Raw genomic sequence first — 20,273 nt, 5'->3', positions numbered from 1 at the left:
CCTTTCCAGCTCAGTGACCCTCATCTCTAAATGAGTGTAATGCTGCAACTCTCTATGATAAAATTAAGTAATAATTATCATGACTTTTATTCTGTTAAATATCTGCTTTTTAAGYTGATGCCTTTCATAGATACTCTTGGATTATTCCGTACCTTCACCGGAAAATGGTGCTACAAACACTGCAACATATAAACAAGTTAAAAATAWTTAATGTAAAAAGGGGCAAAAATATTGACATGTGAACCACGGCAAAAAAAACAACTATTTGTGGTACATAAAATACGTGCTTTGATTCTTAAAACACATTTTGTTCACAATACCTGAAAATTTCAAATGAAGCAAGTTGTTGGTTGAATAAAGAGATATATTTTGGAGTAAAACWCTTTATTTTGTCATGYTTATACTTTTGCTAAACTGCAGAATCTCCTWCACTTCCTTCATTAAAGTTCTTCTCTCTGTTTCACTACAGAAATTTGTGGAGGAAATAAAATAACAGATTTATAAAATATTGACTGAAGGTAATTTTGATAATTAATCCCTTTAATTTGTAGTTTGAACTCAATGAACCTTTACGCTGATTTAATGAAGAATATAGATAATTTTTAGTTTATCATCTTCTATAAATCAGTGCTTACGCTGATAATCTTATTATGTTTGTTCATGTAATAAGAATAAAAACTAAAAACTTATTTTTATTGTCTAGAGATATAAAGATGTTTTTTTTATTTAATAAATCAATCAATTTATGGATGTATGTTGACCAGGTTATCACAAAGTGCAATTAAAAAAAAAACGACAAACAGAAACAAGAAATCCCAAAAACATAATGAAATAAATAAAACAAACCCAGGGRAAGAATAAAATGTAAAGAAATGTGTAATTAACTGAGGTAACATTGGGAGGTTAATGATGATATGGAGACATTAGAGGTAGATTTAACAACTTTAAAGAACAAGAAAATGTTCTATAATTGTGATAAAATTGTTAAAATTAACGTCACAAATAATAAAAAGAGGAATAAAACAAATAAGTGTTCATTAGTCACTAAAATAAAACAAGACAAACAGAAACAGTAAATGAACAATTTCAAGTCAAACAAAAAAAGTGCAATAAAACTAGAGTTTAAATAATTTCAGATAAAATGTAATTAGAACAAAATAATCTCAATCAATAAAAATGTAATAAAACTGAGTTAGGAAACCMAACGTAAAAGTATCAAGTTAGAAATATCAATTTACTCACATGTACTAGTAGTAATAATCTTTTACTGTTATTTGCCATGTCATGAATTAAAAGCGATGAGCAACGTGAAAGCACTGAATTACCTTTTTGGCTGTCAGATTATGAGACAATCCTGACAAAATGTTTCCTCAAATCTATTATTTGCTAAGTAAACGTCGCTGGTGGCTCTTGGTTTAAACGTCCCCATTGCTGCTTTTTGTTTGACTCTTTTGAGTGTTTTGTTGAGAGTTATAAAGACATAAGAGAGCGATCGGGTCGAAGACTGTACCTGCCAGGGAGGACAGCGACTCTAACAAACCCCAGGCCTCCATCAACAAATCATCCCCGACCTCACAAACTCCACCGCAATCTGGCAGCAACGTCTGAGAGTCTTCCCCCCCCTTATACCCTCCCGGTTCTCTGCAGGCTTCACAAAATGGAGATGCATCACRTTTATAAACAAGCTTACCTTCGGTTCTGCTTGTCTTGACTTCTGCTCAGGTAGAAGGTCTTTATCTGTCTGCTGATATGAGAGGAGATCAAGTCCTTCTTAACTTCTCAGTGAAGATGAAGAGYGCAGAGCTGAGAGTGAGGTTACCTCCTTCTAAGGAACATCAGGAGGAACTGGTTTTAGCGGTGGCATCTGAGCGTTGACTTATTTGTCCACACCAGAAGAATAGCTGGGGCATCACAAGAGAGAGTGTGCGTCTCCCCCCCCCCACGCCTCCGCACCCCTCCACTCGGGCCTCCCCTCTCCGTCTCTTCCTCCTCCTCCATCTCCTCCTCTTCCTCTCCCACCTACCCCTTTATACATCTCACATCCCTGGTGCTCTATTTTTTGCTGGGAAGCATTCTCCAGCAGACGGGGAGGAAGTGGAATTGTTTTCGGAGATCAATGGCAATTCCGCCTCAGAGTGAATGTCCAGAGCGCTCCAAGTGACTGTGTGTTCCTTGAGTTTCACACTTCTGCTCTGTTTTCATCCACTTAGAAATTGTCCTTCTACAAATGTGACGTGTTTCAGCACAGCAAAGCCATGTGATGCAACMGACGTTTGTGTTACCACAAGCGGCAGAGAAAAGCCGCGTAGAGAAGCGGTCATGAGGTTTTGGTAGAAGCACTATACCTGCTTTGTTCATCTGCTCGTCCCTGGAAAATCCTGATCTGAAACCACCGCCTCAAGTTGGGAAACCTTAAGACTCTTTAAGTGAAAGCACTAATCCTCGTTATCTGTCCTGCTTTTTACATAATGATCTATTTGACATAACYACTGTGAATCTCAGCCTCGGATCAGTTTCCACCGTCTGCTGACACAGAAATGTCGCAATGAATATTCTGGGGTTTTTTTAGCTTTAATTCCTCCTTGCTGAAGGCTGGTGTTCATTCAAATGAATGTAATTTTGTTGTTAGGGCACGTATGCACTCTAGGTCAAAGTTCATGGCTTTGGCTCTGGATTTAGAGGGCCTTTTACAATTGTTACTTGGGTGAATTAATCCTTATCTTCTCCTCTTGTTTAGGTAATTTAGCAAAACCCCACAGTTGTCTCTAATGTATTGGACTGAACATAGAAATAATTGATGTAAGGAATGAATCTGGCTTCCTACTTGCTTCACAGCTTCATATTTGAAAGCTGAGTAAAAAGGGCAAATTTAACAGCTTTCTGAGCCTCAAAAAAGCAAACAACTGGTTTTGGTCAGCAGCTTTCATGAAGTCACTATTATCATGCACATCGTGTTATTTTGGGGCTTTTTATGAATCATGTGAATCATTCTTTTTGCATGGTAGATTGAAAGAACAATCCACCATCTTTTTCAAACTCAGACTGGGCACTGAAGTTTGAATTGGGTCCTCTCAAAAAGGATTCAAAAGGACACACACACACCCATTCCCAGCTGCGCAGATTAACCAAATGCCTTCAAGTCAAGAAGTTTTCTGGTCATAGGAGACAAAGACTGAGCTGTTTGACCACAAGTACGTTTGGAGGAATGAACGAAAGCCAGGCTTTCAACACCATTCAAAGTGGTGGAGATGTCTTCCTGCTGAGCTCCTGTTTAGCTGCTGGTGGTATTGGTGCATTGCACTCAGGTAGTTTACTCTCCCTGCAATGCCACTGTAGGAATCAGGACTAAATCAAACGAAAGCAGAAACCTACCATGAAAACAGCTGGGCAAAGGAAAGAGGACAAGACAGAAAGTTGGCGGACATTTTTACAAAAGAGGGGCGCTGGGATTCCTTTGGGGGTCATTTGGTYGAAGGTAAACTTTACACCTTACAATCACAACAATACCAGTTTAGACTTTGAGCAACTTGCTAAAACTGTATTTCGTAGCTCATTTTATAGTGTTAACCCCGGAGCTGTAAGTGGTCCGGTATGAAACGGGGGTGATAGAACAACGGTACCACAGCACTTTTAAATTTCAATAATCAAAATACCTAAATTGTTAACATAGTTTTAAAAGGTTTATGTCAGTCTGCCTTTTCCCCATCGATACGCTTCCCGACCGCCCTGCACCTTAGGGGGTAAAAAAAAAAAACAAACAACAACAACAACAATAAAAAAAGCCGAGGCGCACATTTTTTATTGTGCGCCTCGGCTTTCAAAACTCTGAAATAGGAGAAGCGAGACATAAAACGGAGCGACAAACTAGATGTGAATTATGGCATAAAAAAAGAGAATCCGACGCTGAACAGTGAAAAAAATCAACACATGATGTGAAACACATCATGAGGATTAGGAGGCGCAGCAGGTGATAAATGAAAATTACTGGTGGTCAATAAACGATTAAATAAATCTAAAAACAGGAAAGAAACTAAAGTGGACATAGCAATAAACCAAGAGAGGATAAAACTAATCAAAGGGAACTAAATGGAAATGAATGAAGAACAAAATGCAAGAATAAACTAAGAAACTAAAGTTTCTTAATTTAAATCCTGAATATATATAAAGGTTGCGATATAAAGGTTATCGCAACCTTTGGGGTTTTTCCTGTCTGGGAACGAGAATACGACCTGCTGAATGTGACAGGTAGCCAATCAAAAAGCGCGGTGACGTAAGAACAGATGGGAATCTCAAACAGCTGACATATCGCGCAACTGAGTCCGGTGGATATCGGAGATGATATGTGGAAATGTTTATTATTAAATCTAAAGGTCATTATTATGTTTATTCAGTTAAAAATGTTAACTATAAAACACAATCACCTCCAAATCATAGWGCAGCAAATAGAGCGGCTGCTCCCCATGCACCATCTTTTTCTTTTTGTTACATCTTTTATCTCTTAAAATGACTCCACAAACTATCACTATTGCTTCTACATCGTCATCCGTGTTTGGTTATTCTAAATTCCCGCTATGTTGGGGGTTTTACTGGATTATCCTCTGGAATCGGGATGTTCGTGACTGGAATCGGTTCGTGTTGCTCCTGCCTTGGAGTCACGAACCGATCATTCCTCATCATCTMCTCTCGACCACTGCCCAAACGCTCTGACTCTGGTCGCTATGGTAACGTTTACATATCCCTTCAAAATAAGATACAGATGCGCCACAAAAACGAACATTTTACTTTCGTGAAAACTTTAACTCATGATACTGACTAACGGGAGCCCTGAGCTTGTTTCTCTGCAATGAGACGGTCTCATCTGGGAATGATGGGAGACAATAACACCTGAAGTGTTGCTTATATCCACAGCCTGCTTGGTCTCTACGTGGCGAAGCAGCTTGAAGCTTCATTGCCTCATTAGCAGCCGGTCGCCGCATGTTACGCAGAGCGGCTTGTAATGTGGGACTCACCTACCGGTCCGGGATAAATCCATTCTCCTGTCTCTTCTCTGGGCCTTTTCCCCTTCGCAAAGAAACTTTCCAAAGACATCTGATCTGTTTCTTACTCATTTTGCTGCTTGTGGCCTCAGTGTTGGCGAGCAATAACCGAGAGAATCCGGTAAAAGGATTTTCAAAATAAAAGATCCTCCAGATTCAAATAATACATAAAACGGAAATATTTCACTATTTCTTGCACGGCCCGGTACCAATTGGTCCACGGACCGGTACCGGTCCACGGACCGGGGGTTGGGGACCACTGCTTTAGGGCACAGACATTTTACATTTTGTTTTGAGTTGAAATGTACTGAAGTCTTATTTAAGTTTGAGTGTTTGCGTCTTAATTGTATTGTTGGAAGCAATTGTTTGCACTATTCAAAGACACTTTTTATTAAACTGTGGCAATAGCAACAATATAGTTAATTTCTATCATAACTATAAGTTTCAGGCTCAGGATTTTTTTTTTACTTTAATCCCTGGCCCTGAATTAAAGGTGGGGCATTTCTTACTGCCACACTTTTAGTTTTTCTGAATTCATTTCTGAATTGCCCCAAAAACAAATAAAATAGAAACCTTTTGTCCTGCATACTAAAATTTTGTGGTTTCTCTGCAACTTGCAGTATCAATATTTGAGCTCGGGATAGTGCAAATAGTTCTCCATAAATGTGGAATTTTATTCTTGTTCAAATTCTACAATAAATTAAAATGCATGAAATATTTTTTTAAATGAATCATTAATAGCCAACAAGTAATTTGAGATTCATCCAGGAGAAGAGCATGCGTACAGAGTGCATTCTCCTACACTAGACGCAAATCATTTAAGACACATACTTGTAAAAATGTAATTTTGCTTTATTACAATTGAAAAAAAGAAGCAAATGTATAGCTTGCTTGATTTTGCAATCTTGATCAGGTGAATAAAAAAAAAAGATAATTTAGATTTAGGAAATTGGTTTAAAATGATCCTAGACACAATACAGTATTACAAGCACAGTTTTGATTTGTAAACTTTGGATGCGTTTGTGGAAATGTAAGAAAGGTTGATTGTGTTGGGGATTCCTCCAGACTGAAAAGCACAAACTGGACCTTATTTAAGGAGATACGCATGCCAAAAAAAGCAAATCACTCTTCCCCTTTGTAACATTCACAGACATAATAAAGGTTTCACAAATAAAACTGAGTTTTAAACAACTTCTTTATATAGTGTGGATGAGCTTGTCGAGGGGTTTGCACTTTCTTTGCATGGCTGTGTTTTTTTCTGGATTCTTTCACAATCCAAGACATTCATGAAAGGCTTAATTTATTTATACCTACAGCAGATACCAACTTAAAATCACTATTACAATCAGTTTAGAAACCTTTAGCTAAATTATTTTGTCTTTTTCCATATGATCAGATTAGCAGACTGACCCTGTATGACAAAGTAATCAAAGACTTGGAGCGTTTATTATCTTTCTGGGTGACTCATTTTGCTGCTTGCTGCCAGTGTCGTGGCCTAATCAGGGGTCTGAAAGTCCAAATTCACCCACACAACAACTGCGCCTTTAAACATGAATCACAGAAATGTTTTGTGAGGTAAAAATAGCTGAGGAACAGAGTGGTAAGGATCTCATGACAAAACCCTCTTAGTCTTCTGATCAAGAGCTTGGACTCAACTTCTGCCAGTTATTAAGCATGTGCTGTGTAATATTTATATGGATTTATAATGTATATAATTTGCATGTGAATCCACTTTCTTCTCGCATTTTCTCCTCTAAGATTTACTTCTTCTGGGTCTAACATCCCTGTAGGCATAGATCAGGTTTTGTAAGGATGTAGCAGCTGCTGCTAGCTGCAGATAAATCTAATCTTTCTCAGTTGGAAGGCCATTTCTGTTGTGCTGATCATCAGAATTGAATTTGGAAGTAGATTATCATTCAGTGATGTGTGACACAATCTGATGTTCCTTTGCACCGTTTCAGTTCATTGTTTATAGTTTTTCTGCAGCAGAAGAGTGAAGAGTGAAAAACCTGAGTGTGATTTCTTAATGGTGGTTCATATATCAGTAGCTTAGTGCCAGCTCTGACTACAAGACAAGCCAAATCAATAAAAAACACCAAAGTTGTCACCATTATATAACATTAGTTACACTTCAAACTTATTTTCAACTATCTAACTAAAAGTGCATAACCGTCTAAATCTTGAGGGGAGTTTAAATTACCTTTATCCTGTGTAAACAACCTTAGTGAAGAAGTTGCAGGCACTAATACTAATAATCTGTGTTGCGGTCACTGACCTCTAGGGGCTCTCTTCCTGAGAGAGCTCTGTGTCTCTCTCTGTTTCAGTTCTACCTGGCTGCCGCAGGTGAAGTGTATTGGAGCTCGTCAGCCACCCTATAAAGAGCTTCATGCTGGAGATGCCAGATCCCCTTTTCTTTTGTCCTGGGCCTTTACCTGATGTGATCCTGTGTGAGAGCTGACTGTGTGTGTGTGGGGACTGAACTGATCTTGCTGTGAGCATTTTGGTGAATAATTGTCCAAGAAGTGTTTCTGTTCACAGTGGAAGCTGGTAGGGGTTCTCTGCCATTTTTGTTGCAAACTGTTTTCTCCTGTTTTGTGGTTAGTAAGGGAGGTTAGGTTTTGTATTTTCTTTTAGTTCTTCTTTAGGAAATGGTTGTTTTATTTTATAGTTATATGGGGGTGTTTTGTTTGTTTATTATTTTGGCCTTGGAGACCCTGAAGCATAAAGCTTCCCTGTGTTTTCTGTCTCCTGTAGTTTTAAAAAAAAAAATCAGAATTGTAAAATAAATTATATTTTTGTTACCGACATCAACTGTTCCGATTGACTGATTTTTATGTTAAGCCCAGTGCCAGCACTTACTTTAGGGGATTTAGGGTGGGGTTGTAACAATTATTATTTGCTCAGTATTTGGTAAAAAAAAAAAGGCAAATGATGACAAAGAGTCAACATAGCAGACAATATTTCAGGCAAGTCATGATGTCCTCAAGGCCATGACGACTTAGCAACAGAGCTCTGACTGGATTCACTATTGCATATTGTGAGAAAACACAGCAAGTATTCATGTTTAGTTATGACAGAGAATTCAACAAAAAATGATGCATCTGTTGTGTCACAGTCAGAATCCCTGTCACAGTAAACCGGTCAAAGTGTGGGCTCCTATGTTTTAAATGAGAAAAAAGCACAACATTACAAGGAAAATGTGCTGCTGAGTTAAGTGACACTGAAGAAAGCAAAACATAAAAGGGAAAATATTACTGCTTCTACTTCTATAGTATTAGTATGAACATTTTAACTTTCATACCAAATGATCAAAACGAAAGGTATCAACTTTGCCTTAACTTTATGGTTGGTAAAGGATTGAATGCCCAGTTTTATTTCTACTTCCCTATTAAGATTGATGAAGCTGTTTATGTTTTTATTATTTTGAAAGCAAAGATCCTATATTTTTGCTTCTTTATCATCAAAAACAAAACGGGAAGGGGGTTGTCTGGAAAATTTGTTCCTCTAAAGGGATCGGCCTGGAAATGGTGAGAAACAAAGTCGAAGGAATATGGAATCATGAGTGTTGTAAAAAATGTAACCACTTCATTTAGCTTTAATGTTCCCCAGTTCATGTGGAGAAAAAAAGTGAATTGTCTTAATAGTAAAAGAAAAAATATGTATTCCCCTTGTAATGTGCTGTTTAAAACACTTATTTTTACAAGAATAACTATTAATATAAGTGTGCAAAACAGTACTTACTTTAATGTTGAAATAGATAACTTTTATAAGTGAAACCTGTAAACTTTGACGTTGAAATTTGTGGTTTAATTCAAAAATATTATTGAGATCAAGTGACAAGAATCTACTGACAGGGAAACAGAAGAAAACCTGAATGAGCCAGAGTTTATCATGGAATTCCTAAGGCTCCTTACTTTCATAGATACTTTTGTTTAAAGCATCATAAAATACATATTCATTATTATACAGATAATACTCAGATATACTTTCCTAATCCTGGAAAACTATTTGATGTTTAGGATTAACTTCAGGATAGGATCAAAACACAAAGCATCAAGTGTTATATTCCAAATACAAAACAAAAATAAAATACATTCAAAATTTAACTTTTACAAAATTACTTCTCAGCAGTGTTTTTTTTTTTTACTAAACCCAGTAACTGGGATTGCAACGAGTGCAACATTTTACTCTCACACACTTATAAACAAATCTTTAGATAAGATTAATCTGAATGCACAGAGAGGGATTAAATAAACACACATGCACTGCAGCATCATACATGGAAACCATCTGAAACCTATGATATCCATGGCAACATCAGCAGCTGAATTTAGTTTGTGTTTTTGTCCTAAACCGCGACAGTGAAGACAAAAAACAGCTTTCCTTACAGGCGCCTTTCGGCTCCAGAGTGTCAGAGAGTCTTAAATTTGTTTTATTCCAGAAGTTTTCATTAGATTATTGAAATCTGAATGAAAGCAAACAAAATTCATGTTGTGGAAGTTGTCAGTTCCTCCTCCACCCTGCCCAGAACAAGGTTATCAAGATATGAAGAGAGTTAAGGGTAAGCATGTATTCTTAATGCTACCAACCAACGCCATGGATCCACAAGCTGCTCAGTCTGCAGTCGTGGAGGTCAAGTAGCCTAACAAATGCAGGAAGACAGATATCTACCAGAGCCCTCATCCAGGGCAGCCTCTAACTGAGACGAGGACAGACGGACTGCGTGTGCACGCCAGTGTGAACAGATTGACTTTGTTCTGACTATGTGGTTTACATTTACATGTATGGATGCATGCACATAATATAGTTTTAAAAACAAGCTGTGAATGAAAGGACTGTGCAGCAGTGAGAAGGATGAAAGGCAGGTCAGACATTGAGCAATGTTTGTTAGTCCTGCTGGGCTAAATTTAGTTTTAGTTCAGTAAATGGAATAAGCTTTTTTTTCCAACAAAATGTTTTTATATTTAAATCACATAATCCTTCTCACATGAATAAAGGATTTTCTTTTGCATTAACGCTATCTTTTAATCTTTTAGTAAAAATCAAGATTTGAAGAGGGGGGAAAAAAACAGCTAATATTTGATCACTGTGAAATGTGAATTTTTTAGCTTTTAGTGAAAAAACAAATGAAATTTTAATGTAAAAATAAAAACAATTACTTTTTTATGTTAAAAACATATTCTGAATATATTTTACCATTGGAAGAGTGAGTACAAACATACATTAAAATTTAAGCGGCATTCTTTCATTCAAATCCTGGTTTTTATTCAGATTTTTTCTATGGAGGTATGGAAATTACTTCCACAGAAAAAATTGTTAAAATAGAATTGTTTTAATAAAAGCACCAGTCGCACAAATACAGACTCCGGCATGACTCCTAAAAAGTGAACTGCATTTTATGTTTAAATTTTAAAGACAATATGAATGTTAGTAAATGTTCTCTTTGTAATTGATGACTTCCTCTGTCTCTGAACCCTTCATATGATGTTTTAGACACTTTTCACAATGGGACATTAAAAAGGCTCATAGTCAGGGAAAAATTAATACAGTTCTTAAAAGATTTTTTGCCTCTACTGACTTTTATCACAGTAATCAGACAGAAAGGGACCAGAGAGACAAAGGGCTAGATATTATTTAAACCCTGCATGGCACTGAGCAGAAATAACCTTTTTTATGTTCACGATGTTTCACCTGATTCAGGCAAAACTGGGCTTGTAGCAAATATTTTATGTGATTTCTCATTCCTTTTCTAATGTCTCTCTTCTAGTTATTCCATGAAAGTTGAATTGTGAATTGAAAGTCTAATAGTTGTGCTATCAACAGATTCACTCACCTGAGCTGTGGATTTTTACAGCTCCTTCAGAGTCCATGGCTGCGTCTCTGATTACCACGTTCCTTTCTGTTGGCACGCATGATTTAAAAAAATGCGTGCCAACATTTTTTTGGCACGTGAAACATTTTTTTTGTTTCACCAAATAAAGCACTTTATTTGGTGCTTTATTTCTAAAGCACCAAAGAAAGATACCGCTGCTTTAGCAACCTGCTTGTGAACCGATACTAGTGTTAATCATATTTGAATGTCTGATTATGGTTAAGAAAAGGGAGCTTTTAAAAAAAAAATTCACCATTAAAATAAGTTTATCACTGAGTTAATGTTCAATCTCTGCCTCTTTTTCCACGTCTAGTGTTTACACTTTACTATATTAGTGTTTTATGACTTCCTAAATGCTGGTTATTGTCTGAGGGCTCAGTGTTAAGTAACTAAGTGTATATATGTGAGAAACTTACGGGTGTTTTCTAGAGGATGCTTGGCCGTGTGCACCGGCACTCCTATCCGTAGATTACATTGTATTCAACAGCAGGTTGACTGAACAAACCCGAGGGTATGAAATCATCCTTTGTCTAGCCGTGCTGCCCCTGATAAAGCCAGAGGGTGTTACCCTCCTTTGAAAATGGCCTCCAGGCCTTCAGGCAGTGCTTCCTGACCTCTGTGATACGCACTCCCACAGTTTTCCTGATGCATTGCGCTTATCAGAAACCCAGTCACCCATCAAGTAATTTGATCCAAAATCTCCATTGTTTTTATCCTCATTTGACTCAGTTTCTTAAGACTTAAATATGCAACTTCCCGCTGAGTCTTAAACAAAATATCGTAAATCAGGGTTCAAAGGTAAAGATTTCCTCAGTTTGACAAACATTTTCCTCTACAGCAGTTTTACCTTATTTCAGGTGTAAGAATCTTAGATTTTATTTTTTTCTTTTACTCTCAGCTATTTTACCTGGCCAGAACATTATTAATATGTGATGTTAAACAAATAGATCAGCCCATCAGGAACTAATGGAAACATGAGAACAAGCTCCACAGTATTAACAAGTTCTGATTCAGTTTCTGTTCTGATCAGTCCTTGTTGATACGACCGTCACTCTGTCTTTGGATCAATCTACACAATTTTATTGGATAAAGGATAAAATATTTTTGAATCTTGTAGTTAAATAGGTATTAAAACAAAATGTTAAAATGCAGTTAAGATGTGTTTTTAAAATCTTAATTGAAATTGATTGGTATTTGCGTAGTCTACTCAGAGTAAAAATCTAAGAACAGCATAAGAAATAGGAGTTACTGACTGTTCTTGTATAGAGGGAGAGTTTTATTTGCTCAAAACTCTTTGATTGTTAAATTAAAGGCAACAACTTTTCTTGTTTGGTGTCATCCACTAAACATCTGTTATTTTTCAGGACTGATGTTTTTCTTTTTACAGTCCTGCTGTTTGCCCAAAGTTTTTGCTGTTACTGTTTTTTTAGAAAAGTGTTGTGTATTTTTGTTATATGTTCTTCTCCTGGACATGTCTGAAAATTTAGAGGTGCTTTATATGTAAAAATATGGAAATCTAAGCATTTTTAGAAGAAATCAAGATCTTGAGGACATGCTGAATTTTAAGTTGGTGTAATTTTTTCAAAGACAATGTTTTTATAATTAATTTCCCCAGGTGAGAGGTGAAATAGAACATTCAAAAATATAGAAATATTTATTCCAATGAAAGTTGCACATATTAAAATGGTGTAACAATATGTAAAGCCTTTTCATAGCCTGTGATCTGGCATATTTGTCATTAGACTGGGTCATTGTTTGGCTGTGAGGGTCATTCGAGGAATCTCACATCGCTGAGAGGTTGTGGGTCAGGCTGTGGGAAAGTTATGACCTGCAGAAAAAAAACATCAAAATACAAAAACAAAGTTTAGCTTTTTAAGATTGTCCTGTGTCATGTGAACTCCAAAGCACTCATCCTACACTACAATATCTGTCTTCCAGGTCTTTAAATCCAGTCACACATGGCACTTATATCCTTCCTCTGTTAATGCCTCCTGTCTACCCTCCTCCCACCGCTCCTCCATTGTGTGAGCATCGACTCTCCTTACCCTCCTCTCCCTCCCAGTGTACTGAGAGGAAGCTGCCTTTCCACTTCCTTTTTCACTGGTGAGAACAATTCCTGCCTCGTCTCTCACACCGTCTCTCTGTTTCTCATAGGGACGGACTTGCCAAAGTGCACAGAGCTGCTGGCTTTGTGACGCATGACCCACTGATTTAAAAACTGGCTACTGGTTTGTCCAAAGCATGATCCTCTACAATGACTCGACGTGAAAGAAAAATAATTCTGGGAAAGTGGAAACGGTTAAAGAGAAAACTCCTTGGTGACACTTAAGCACATACAAGGTGACTAATATTTTATCAGTAATGACAATAAACTCTGGCATAAGTACTTTGGATAATAGAGCAACTTATGCAGCTCTTTAGGACATCAACTTGGGTGTAAAATTAATATTATTTTTCTATTTTATGGTACCCTGGTATGTTGTTCTAGTACTATCTTCTTTGTGGCCTTTTTTAATAATTACTGTACATTGTGACAATATATTATATAATATTACCTTAATGCAGCTCAAAAGGCTAACCAATATTTTTAAAGAATTAAATCTCCCAAATGTCTATGTTGCTGTTTGTAACCAGAGCTGTTCTGGTTGTTTTATTGGTACAAACTGATTTTCTGCAGGTATGCACAATAGAAATAATACATTTTGTGACTATTATTCAATGCATATATTTGTCCTTGTCTATTAATGTCTTAATTGTAGATTTTTTTATGCTGCTCAGCAGGTTGAAAGCACAAATCCAACACAGAGAGATAAACTTTAAATAGATGGCAGCATAATTGTCAAAATTGAGTCGTGAACATTTGATTAGGTGAACTAATGAACATTCACAGATTCAAAACCACAGAAAATGGCAAATCACAAACAATTTAAATTATGTTTTTGTCTCTGTTCTTTGTCCATAGTGTTGTAAWTTTTGAGGGAATTTTTTTTCTTTTGCACTTGAAGCCAAAAGCATCGCAATAAATCAGACTGTTTGAACATCTGTGAGTTTTAAAATGACATAAAAGTGGTTGTACGATTTATGCAAAAGGCAAAAAATGAATGCATTTATCTTAGCAGTTGCAGCATAGTTAAATAAAGATCTTGAACTAAAATATACAACATAATTTCATTTAATTTCTAGTCTAATTTTGCTATAATAAAAAAAAACAGTATAAACACAATTATTATTTTTCGAATATAGATGTATCTTTAGAGGTGTAAGGGATGCTTTAGTTTCCACATCATTGATCATGTTTTTGTGACTAAATCTATTTTCCAAATATTCAGAATTGTCTTGTAAGTGACATAAAACTTATGTCACTTTCTGACATCACTTTAAATTGCTTTCTTATACTGGTAAACTGCAGAGGAAATCTTTTGTTCACTTTAAAAACTGTGACTTTCAAAATGCTTGCTACACTTTGAAACAGATAATATAATAATATCTACTTTACAATGCACCGTGTCTTTGAAGGAGAAGAAAAATCTAAAAGTGTTGTGAGTCTTAAAAAGATWAAAAAAAACTTTCTCAGAATCTCTGAGTTAAAAAAATAAAAAATAAATAAAAATCAGAGTATAAGACAGCAGCAAGTCCCCTGACAGACACAGGGGGGTGGTATGAGCTGCTGTTATAACCGGACATGGGAGGGGAAACCTTGAGCATAAATTCAGGTAGWGAGTCAAAGCAGCTCAACCTTCTCACCATTTAAATACACAACTCCCTCTTGTAATCTTGACAACAATCAATCAGTATTTTASTCTCCAGTAAACATTCAAACAATAACCGGCAAAAATATTTACCAAAGGAAAAACGTAGAATTTTTGAGAAGCGCTTTTTCTTTCAAATGACGTATTTTATTGCTGCAGATACCCAAATTTTTTATTACAAGGAGTTGTGTTTCTGTTTGGCAGTTCCTGTAGTAAAATATGTTCGAAAGGCCTGGTTATGAACTTGCAGGGTCTTAATGACCCTTTCCCAAGAGGCTGTTGTCTTTGTGTGCAGTTGAGCACACGAAGGACAGCGGCCTGGTCCAAATTCAACAAATCTGACCTCACAAACACAATGGTGTCAAGAACTCAGCCCACAGAAAAACAATGCTGTGATTTGGGACCAGATGTGACAGATGTTGAAGGGCAAATAAGAGAGCGTATGTGTTTATGCTTCACACTGCACAAACCTAATTTGAAAACTGTGATTGATTGATGTAAAGTTAATCTTTTTGACTGCTTGATCTTCTCACACTTTGCATAGGCTAATGAAGAAAGAACCAAGTCCGCAGAGTCAGGTAGCCCCATTAAAAACACAWTTTTTTGAATACAACCAAAAAGTTTGATTTCCTCAAAGTGAACAAAAATCTACATGCTGTACATTTACCAGTTCYATGCATCCTGTATAAATACATATTTTAACAATTGTGGACAAAAAATATGTGTAAAAACAAATTAACAGCTGTATTATTCCCATTTCGATTTTGTGTGTGTCTGTTTTTTTAATGTAAGAAATTTTTATTGCTAAAATTAACATTTGAGTATGGTGGAATATCATAAATATTTTTTTGTGTGTGTGCGGTAAAAACCAAAATTAAAAATGTTAAAAAATATGTTGACTCAGATTGTTCCAATGTTGATTTTTATGAGAGCATTTCTTTGCTCATATATTTTTCTTATCACATTTTTTTACAGTATATTTTTTGCGACCAAGGGACACAGGTAGAGCATAAAATTAAGAGGTCGAGAWTCTGTGCCAGAAAGTCAAAAGGAAGTTTAATTTTCTACATAGAAAAGCTGAGAGCTGGTCTACCCTCCATGATGATAAAAAGGCACCCGTCCATTGAACTCCAGTTGGTTAGAGGGATTCGTTCCTTGAGGTCTAAAGCCTCCATTGAAATGGAAAGACGGGATGTTCAGACAGTCGACTCATGAAAAATCAAGATCACAAAGAGAAAAACTGAGTTGCTGAGTTAGAGGGTCGCCACAACACAAAGAGAAATGGTGAAACTCACACCCACTAACTCAAATATAAATGTATGTATGTTTGCACACTGAACAAACAAGTGTTTGGAAACAAGAACCTGTCTCGAGCCCTAAGCCTTACGCCATTCAGGTCTTATTGTCCTGCCATGTCATGGGAGGCAGCGCTGCCCCCCGAGGTCAGATTGTATCTCTAAGGGTCATCGCTGATACCATCTCTGAAAAACTGCAGTGAACGCTTCTCCTCTGTCTGCAAGTCCAGAAACCAGACGATTGGTGAGAGAAGTTCATGTGACAAACAAAGAGAGGTAATAAAAGATATAATGTGTATCTCTTGGAAAGTATCTTTTGTTGCTTAAAAACTGGATTTACTTCTCAAACTGACCATTTATAATCTTCATATCTGCTAAAATGACCAACATATGCATTTTTAAAAAAATCACATGAACCGGATTTAATGTAGATGTGGAAGTACGATACAGATGATACACAAACCTTTCATTCTCAAAATACAACCTTGTTTACAAAACTGACATTTAAAAAAATCTCCAAATCATTTACTTCTTCTAAAACAAGATAAACTACTATACAAATAGAAAAATATGTGAACTGACCTGGACCTACAACACAAGAAAAAGTTCAAATAAAATGAGTTTCTCTACTTATCTTGACTATATGAGGTGCTTTATTTGTGGTTAATATGCTAATGCTCATAAAAAGCCAGTCAGAGCATGCAGATATGCAGATATGTGATTTCAAAAGCAACTATCAGCATCTCAGCAGTAGAGAAGCTTTCTTAAGCAGTGCCTTCTGTTGAGATGGAATAAAATCAGTAGCGATATTACTGAACTTGTATTACGTTAGTGGAAATGCAGTACCAGCTGTTTTTCTAAAGGCCTTTGAGTGATGACAGACCAGTCTAGCTGTGCCACTTTTGATTCAGTTCTGAGGTCAACCAGAAACACAAAGGCCCAATGAAAAACTACATTGTTGTCTGAGGGTGATATAGGTAAATGGCATGAACAGAATGACTTTTCCCAATCTTGTTAGAATTTAAAAAAAATATTTTTTTGAGCCCAACTAAGAATGGTTAAGAAAGTGTTTTTCCTCAGGGAGTGGTGGGAGATGTTCATTGTGTGAGAGCTAACAAGAAGGCCAAATCAAAACAAGCTGCTGCCAACGTATGTTTGACCTCATAATGCACATTGTTAGATCAAACAAATGTCTTAAACTGCGTCATATTGATAAACTTGGTGCAGAAATAAGATTTAAGTTACTTCCAGACTCTCTAAGGTCCTTTAAGCAGCGTCACGTGGCACCACAGCGCCATAGGCAGATGATCACCACACTATATGTTTGTTAGCGTGTTAGCATCCTGATTAAGGCCCAGTTGGTACCCTGCGAAGGTCTAATCTGGCCTCACGCCTCAATGCACGTGCTCAATAGAGCCCGCACCCTGCATCATGACATCATGTCTTTGTGTGAAATCCCAGCGCCATTCACTGGGCCAGTGTGGGGCTTAGCATGCAAGCATCCACTATGCCAACACACTGCCCTTTAAAGGGACTCCCCTGGTCCCCCAGCTATGTGGATACACCCTGAACATGCCTGTGAGCCCATGCGCCATGCCAGACCTTCAGGGGAGTGAGCATTTGAGCTTTTGCTAGAGGAAATCTTTATATAAGAAAATGTGACTTCTCCAGGATATGTAATGACTGCTTTCATGTATCCAGTAGGGGTAAAACGTCATTTATATTGTAACAAGAAGGTTCTTGTTTTTGCACTAGGACATACATTTTGAAAGGCTAAGTTTAAAGCCTTAGTGTGAAAGCAAGTAAGAAATCTAAAAGTGGACATTGAGAGAAGGACTCTGAATTTCAGCACAGCAGTGAAACCACTACAGGTTGAGAAGAGCATTACAGTGAAAGTTAAATGAACGATGAGCAAAGGGAAGAAAACATTTAATAATCCAGACAAACAGTTGTGACATTTGATGTTCTAGCATGCAGAGTGAGAACCAATGACGCCAAACGGCAAAAGCTGGGCATAGATTAAACAGCAAACATGCTATTTGCAAATAGCAACTCTATTACTGAATGTCTTATGTTTCAGCAACGATAAAGTTCTTGTGAAGCCTCCATGTTTGATTGAGCAAAAGGAAATGAATTGTTTAAATATAAATAAACTCTAAATGCAGCTCACTGCCAAACAATTGTTCTGTTGATTCCTTTAAATTGGTGCACCAGTGATTTGGCATGAGTATAGGTTTGCAACAGTTTACATTACTGATAAACACTAACTTTGTTTAAATGAACCTTGGGATTTAATAAAATGTGTGAACATTTGGCACAGATGAAAATGCTGTTGTTTTACCGACGGGATTTGACACTAATCAGGATTTTTTTTTTTTTGCCACATTTTGTAATGTGAGGATAAGATCTTGCTTATATTATAGTCATGTAAACATGGATATATGTAGGCATGGTTCTGGATTTCCACTGTGGGAAAAAACTGATCTACAAAGAGAACACAAAGTTCAAAGAGTTAAAATGTAAATAATGTAAACCACTGCAATTCACTACTGTGTAAAGTGGTTTGAACATATGTAATTGTATGTTACACACTTTGTTTAATGATAAAAACAGCTTGATTTTTAATGAGGCTAAAAACCAAGCTGAACTGAAATGAACCAAACTTACAATTTGGGAAAAATAAGTACATTTACAATAAAAAAACAACAACAAAAATAACTGTTTATCTTAAACCTTAAAAGACCAAGTAGGAAATACAAAAAGAGCACTGACAGAAGAAAACATATTGATGTTTATCCCAGAGCCTTATCTTTACAATTACACGTAGAAGAGTGATGATGTTATTCAGCAATTTTTCACAACTATTAGAATGGCAAAGAGCTAATTTTTTTTTAAACTTATGTTTTTTGAGAAGCTGGAAACAGGCTTGAGTCTCGGTTTTCCAGTTTTTCAGTAACATAAAACTTAAGATTTGTTTAAACAAACATTTTGTAGTGTGGATTAAAATAAATAAATAAATAAATAAATAAATAAATAAATAAATAAATAAATAAATAAATAAATAAATCTATTTACTGAACAGATGTGCATGTTACATGATTCATTTCATTTGATTACATTCTGTAAAATATCCTTATTCTTTATATTATTATTATTATTATTATTATTATTATTATTATTATTATTATTATTATTATTATTATTATTATTATTATTATTATACGAATGCATGTAAACATTTTTTTTTACTGTGGGTGGAAACAAGAGAACTTTTAAAAAAGGAATGAAGGATAAATTGAAAACTTCACACAGTAGCAGGGAACAATGCTAACTGTTAAGCACTGAATTAATAGTTCAGTTTATTCTAAGCCATATTTTGCTTTCTTCTGGCTATATAAAAGGAGTAATTATAATTTAAAAAACTAGTATAAAAATTAAAAAATATATATTTTACACTAGTATATAAAGCCTCTACCTTTAGATAAAACTATCTACTCTGTGTTAAAGTTGGCAATTGGCACACCATGTCACAGAATGTATTTCTTTTAAATGGGCTCACTATGCTATAAGATAAATTGTTCCACAACTTTTTAATTAAAATCTTTAACAATAAGAACAAAAGGTCTGGATGATTGCTCTTATTTTCTATTTTAAAAATTGTTTCACAACATAGACAAGTATAATATATAGCAATGCTGTTCAGATTTTGTTTTTACTTCCTTCTTGCAAAAACTTTAAATACCTTTGGGTTCAGTGTTCTTCTGTTCAAGCATCCATAAGATTCAGGGAGAAAACATTCCTGGTGACTATTTCTGCCTTCTGAGCTGGGAAAGTTATTTCTATTCCCTTAAGGAAGCATGTCAACGTGGTGTGTCACTGTGATTCGCATTCTTTTATTTCCAACTAGCAATTATCAACAACATAAACAGACAATCTTAGAAACAATCTGCTAACAATAAAATGGAACATTTTTCAAGATAAACATCATACATTACACCAACAACATGGACAACTGACTAAAACGCTAAGAAGAAAATTAATACATTTACACAAATCCAAAAAAAAAAAACGCTCTCTGAGATTTACCATTCAATGGGACAGTTTCATTATTCTGCTTAAATTAGCTTAGAATGAAACATTTATGTTACAATTCATACCTATTTATTGAGCAAAATTCAATGAATAGCATAAAAATGTTTAATGATCTTCAAGCTTACTCTAGCATTTTATACTTATTTGTTTCCATTAATAATTAAAATTTGTGTGTTACAGGTTAGATAGAGATATACCAAAAAGTACACACACACACACACATATATAT

At 35.9% G+C, this 20,273-nt stretch overlaps 1 protein-coding gene across 2 annotated transcripts in view; it reads right to left on the bottom strand.

The window, feature by feature from the left end:
* The window catches only part of gja5a (gap junction protein, alpha 5a), a 35,308-nt gene that overhangs the window by 12,811 nt on the left and 2,224 nt on the right, over positions 1-20,273 (bottom strand). Inside the window, exon 1 of one of the 2 annotated variants that reach the window (XM_008401108.2) lies at positions 1,691-1,925. The exons of the other annotated variant lie outside the window; for it this stretch is intronic. The gene's annotated coding sequence lies outside the window, so the exon portion shown is untranslated. Of the gene's footprint in view, positions 1-1,690; positions 1,926-20,273 lie in introns of those variants that run through there. 2 annotated transcript variants of the gene reach the window in all.

This window comes from Poecilia reticulata, linkage group LG2, assembly GCF_000633615.1.
Source record: "Poecilia reticulata strain Guanapo linkage group LG2, Guppy_female_1.0+MT, whole genome shotgun sequence".
Classification (NCBI taxonomy): domain Eukaryota; kingdom Metazoa; phylum Chordata; class Actinopteri; order Cyprinodontiformes; family Poeciliidae; genus Poecilia; species Poecilia reticulata.
This window is presented reverse-complemented; position numbering and strand designations above follow the sequence as displayed.